Source organism: Ursus americanus, chromosome 6 (genome assembly GCF_024610735.1).
Source record: "Ursus americanus isolate L20-20 chromosome 6, mUrsAme1.1.p, whole genome shotgun sequence".
NCBI lineage: Eukaryota > Metazoa > Chordata > Mammalia > Carnivora > Ursidae > Ursus > Ursus americanus.
The window spans coordinates 65,167,841-65,172,840 of NC_142132.1; the positions used below are offsets into that span (position 1 = coordinate 65,167,841).

Below are 5,000 nucleotides of genomic sequence, written 5' to 3' on the forward strand. Positions count from 1 at the left end.
TCCGCCACCCTTCCCCTCCCCACCCAGCGACACCAGGACCTGATCGAGAGACACCAGGGGCCGGCTCGCAATACGCAGACACACAGACACACAGGGAAAGACAGAGAGACACGGAGTGGGGGAACACTTAGGGGACACACTGGACGGGAGAGACGGGGAGGGACAGAGTGTGTGTGTGTGTGTGTGTGTGTGTGTGTGTGTCTGTGTGTCTCTGTGTGTGTGTGTGTGTGTGTCTGTGTGTGTGACAGAGAGAAAGAGAGAGAGAGATTAGATTATCCAACACACAGACCCTCTCACACCCCAGCACAGACACGCAGACCCCGACCCGGATGCGGACGGGGACAGGGACAGAGACCCAGGTGCACACAGGTGACACACACCCACACACAGGGACACACAGGACGCTGTGTGGGCGCGGCAGCTAGCCCACGGGAGGGCGGTCGCGCTTGGGCGCGCTTTGGGCAAGGCGGCCGCGCCCTGGAGCTGCCATAGGAGCCCTCCCTCGGAGCCCGAGGACTTGCAGCCCAGGTGGCGGGAATCCCGATGGGCGGCCATTCCTGCCCAGCACCCCTCTGGCGTGGGGGCGTGCGAGGCATTCTTTCTTTTGCCCCGTCCTTTATTTTCTGGTGGCCCTTGTGGCCGTGGTGCGGGGCGCCCCGGGGTCTCGCTGAGGGAGCGAGCCTCGCTGTTCCGCTGAGACGGGGCGCGGAGTCGGGTGCCCACGGGGCCTGAGGCCCCGGGCGGTTGGCCATCTCGTGTCCTGTGCGCACGGAGCACGGACGCCCGGGCCCAGGGGCAAAGGGACGGTGACCGGTGCGAAGGAGGGCCATGCCCTTCTGGCGGGAGCGCAGCCCAGGGCTGGTGGGGAGAAGGTGTAGGCGGGCCCAGGCAAGAGGCGGGGCCGGCAGGCGGTTGGCCCGGGGCGCTGCGGTGGGCGGGCGGCCCAAGCGAACTGCTAGGGGCTCGGGAGAGGAGAGGGCCCGGAGGCAGGGAGGAGGCCGAGAACCCAGGGAGCGCACGCCTGCAGAGGCGGTGTCACGGCCCGCCCGGGGCTCCCGCGGTTCCTCTCGCCCGGGCCGCTTTCCCTCCACCCCCCTCCGCCGCCTCCGCCTCCGCTCGCGCCGCCCCCTGAGCGCCCACCGCCCTGCACACCAGCCCCCAGCCCGCACCCCGGGATAGGCTGTGGGCGTTCCTGGGGCTTGGAGGTGGAAGCGCTGGGCTGTGGGCGCCTGGCTGTGCCACGGGCACCCGCAGAGGGCCAGGGTTCCGCGTTGCGCTGCGCGTGTGGCGTGTGGCGTGTGGCGAGCGGGTCGGGCCCACCACGCATGGCCTGTGGTGAGGTGGGGGCACGTGGGGTTTGAATGGAGCCGGGTTGGGCAAGGTTGGGGGGGCGGGCCGCTGGCGGCAGAGGGAGTGGAAGGGAGGGCGAAGGGCAAGGAAAGGAAAAGAAAAGGAGAAAAGCCTACAGCACCCGGTATTCCCAGGCGGTCTCCCATCCAAGTACTAACCAGGCCCGACCCTGCTTAGCTTCCGAGATCAGACGAGATCGGGCGCGTTCAGGGTGGTATGGCCGTAGACGCCTGTGGCTGCCGCTCGGTGCCCCAAGAGCCTGCTCCGCCCCTCCCAGCCCCAGCCCCAGCCCCAGCCCCAGCCCCAGCCCCAGCCCAGCCCCTGCCGAGCGATTGTCAGCCCTCCTCGCCTGGCCTGTGCCTGGTGCCTGCCTGCCTGCCTGCCTGCCTGCCAGCACGCCCAGGGGACAAGATGCCTCCGGCACCCTGGAGCCGCGGAAGTCCGCGCGCTCTCCCGTCCCGGGACTCTCCTGCCGCGCCGCCGCTTGGCTCCCGGGATGGCAACGGGGTGGGTCGGGGCGCCGGGGGCGAGGCCCGAGGTGTTCTCAGAGCGCCCCCCAACCCCCCCGCCCTCCGCGGGGAGCACAACCCGCCCACTGGCCTTTCCTCCTCTCCCCGCCGCCGGGCTCAAAGCCCACCGGAAGCCTCGGGCGCCACCACAGACCATCATCACCATCCCAACCCCGTGGCCCTTCCTCCGCCACCCTTCCCCTCCCCACCCAGCGACACCAGGACCTGATCGAGAGACACCAGGGGCCGGCTCGCAATACGCAGACACACAGACACACAGGGAAAGACAGAGAGACACGGAGTGGGGGAACACTTAGGGGACACACTGGACGGGAGAGACGGGGAGGGACAGAGTGTGTGTGTGTGTGTGTGTGTGTGTGTGTGTGTGTGTCTGTGTGTCTCTGTGTGTGTGTGTGTGTGTGTCTGTGTGTGTGACAGAGAGAAAGAGAGAGAGAGATTAGATTATCCAACACACAGACCCTCTCACACCCCAGCACAGACACGCAGACCCCGACCCGGATGCGGACGGGGACAGGGACAGAGACCCAGGTGCACACAGGTGACACACACCCACACACAGGGACACACAGGACGCTGTGTGGGCGCGGCAGCTAGCCCACGGGAGGGCGGTCGCGCTTGGGCGCGCTTTGGGCAAGGCGGCCGCGCCCTGGAGCTGCCATAGGAGCCCTCCCTCGGAGCCCGAGGACTTGCAGCCCAGGTGGCGGGAATCCCGATGGGCGGCCATTCCTGCCCAGCACCCCTCTGGCGTGGGGGCGTGCGAGGCATTCTTTCTTTTGCCCCGTCCTTTATTTTCTGGTGGCCCTTGTGGCCGTGGTGCGGGGCGCCCCGGGGTCTCGCTGAGGGAGCGAGCCTCGCTGTTCCGCTGAGACGGGGCGCGGAGTCGGGTGCCCACGGGGCCTGAGGCCCCGGGCGGTTGGCCATCTCGTGTCCTGTGCGCACGGAGCACGGACGCCCGGGCCCAGGGGCAAAGGGACGGTGACCGGTGCGAAGGAGGGCCATGCCCTTCTGGCGGGAGCGCAGCCCAGGGCTGGTGGGGAGAAGGTGTAGGCGGGCCCAGGCAGGAGGCGGGGCCGGCAGGCGGTTGGCCCGGGGCGCTGCGGTGGGCGGGCGGCCCAAGCGAACTGCTAGGGGCTCGGGAGAGGAGAGGGCCCGGAGGCAGGGAGGAGGCCGAGAACCCAGGGAGCGCACGCCTGCAGAGGCGGTGTCACGGCCCGCCCGGGGCTCCCGCGGTTCCTCTCGCCCGGGCCGCTTTCCCTCCACCCCCCTCCGCCGCCTCCGCCTCCGCTCGCGCCGCCCCCTGAGCGCCCACCGCCCTGCACACCAGCCCCCAGCCCGCACCCCGGGATAGGCTGTGGGCGTTCCTGGGGCTTGGAGGTGGAAGCGCTGGGCTGTGGGCGCCTGGCTGTGCCACGGGCACCCGCAGAGGGCCAGGGTTCCGCGTTGCGCTGCGCGTGTGGCGTGTGGCGTGTGGCGAGCGGGTCGGGCCCACCACGCATGGCCTGTGGTGAGGTGGGGGCACGTGGGGTTTGAATGGAGCCGGGTTGGGCAAGGTTGGGGGGGCGGGCCGCTGGCGGCAGAGGGAGTGGAAGGGAGGGCGAAGGGCAAGGAAAGGAAAAGAAAAGGAGAAAAGCCTACAGCACCCGGTATTCCCAGGCGGTCTCCCATCCAAGTACTAACCAGGCCCGACCCTGCTTAGCTTCCGAGATCAGACGAGATCGGGCGCGTTCAGGGTGGTATGGCCGTAGACGCCTGTGGCTGCCGCTCGGTGCCCCAAGAGCCTGCTCCGCCCCTCCCAGCCCCAGCCCCAGCCCCAGCCCCAGCCCCAGCCCCAGCCCAGCCCCTGCCGAGCGATTGTCAGCCCTCCTCGCCTGGCCTGTGCCTGGTGCCTGCCTGCCTGCCTGCCTGCCTGCCAGCACGCCCAGGGGACAAGATGCCTCCGGCACCCTGGAGCCGCGGAAGTCCGCGCGCTCTCCCGTCCCGGGACTCTCCTGCCGCGCCGCCGCTTGGCTCCCGGGATGGCAACGGGGTGGGTCGGGGCGCCGGGGGCGAGGCCCGAGGTGTTCTCAGAGCGCCCCCCAACCCCCCCGCCCTCCGCGGGGAGCACAACCCGCCCACTGGCCTTTCCTCCTCTCCCCGCCGCCGGGCTCAAAGCCCACCGGAAGCCTCGGGCGCCACCACAGACCATCATCACCATCCCAACCCCGTGGCCCTTCCTCCGCCACCCTTCCCCTCCCCACCCAGCGACACCAGGACCTGATCGAGAGACACCAGGGGCCGGCTCGCAATACGCAGACACACAGACACACAGGGAAAGACAGAGAGACACGGAGTGGGGGAACACTTAGGGGACACACTGGACGGGAGAGACGGGGAGGGACAGAGTGTGTGTGTGTGTGTGTGTGTGTGTGTGTGTGTGTGTGTCTGTGTGTCTCTGTGTGTGTGTGTGTGTGTGTCTGTGTGTGTGACAGAGAGAAAGAGAGAGAGAGATTAGATTATCCAACACACAGACCCTCTCACACCCCAGCACAGACACGCAGACCCCGACCCGGATGCGGACGGGGACAGGGACAGAGACCCAGGTGCACACAGGTGACACACACCCACACACAGGGACACACAGGACGCTGTGTGGGCGCGGCAGCTAGCCCACGGGAGGGCGGTCGCGCTTGGGCGCGCTTTGGGCAAGGCGGCCGCGCCCTGGAGCTGCCATAGGAGCCCTCCCTCGGAGCCCGAGGACTTGCAGCCCAGGTGGCGGGAATCCCGATGGGCGGCCATTCCTGCCCAGCACCCCTCTGGCGTGGGGGCGTGCGAGGCATTCTTTCTTTTGCCCCGTCCTTTATTTTCTGGTGGCCCTTGTGGCCGTGGTGCGGGGCGCCCCGGGGTCTCGCTGAGGGAGCGAGCCTCGCTGTTCCGCTGAGACGGGGCGCGGAGTCGGGTGCCCACGGGGCCTGAGGCCCCGGGCGGTTGGCCATCTCGTGTCCTGTGCGCACGGAGCACGGACGCCCGGGCCCAGGGGCAAAGGGACGGTGACCGGTGCGAAGGAGGGCCATGCCCTTCTGGCGGGAGCGCAGCCCAGGGCTGGTGGGGAGAAGGTGTAGGCGGGCCCAGGCAGGAGGCGGG

At 69.3% G+C, this 5,000-nt stretch overlaps 2 non-coding genes across 2 annotated transcripts; both read right to left on the bottom strand.

The window, feature by feature from the left end:
• Positions 1–1,459: 1,459 nt before the first annotated feature.
• LOC148109859 (5S ribosomal RNA) lies at positions 1,460–1,578 on the bottom strand. The gene has a single exon (XR_015724917.1). It is a non-coding gene; the product is annotated as a 5S ribosomal RNA (ribosomal RNA).
• A 1,930-nt stretch (positions 1,579–3,508) lies between these two features.
• Positions 3,509–3,627, bottom strand: LOC148109860 (5S ribosomal RNA). The gene has a single exon (XR_015724918.1). It is a non-coding gene; the product is annotated as a 5S ribosomal RNA (ribosomal RNA).
• Positions 3,628–5,000: the final 1,373 nt, after the last annotated feature.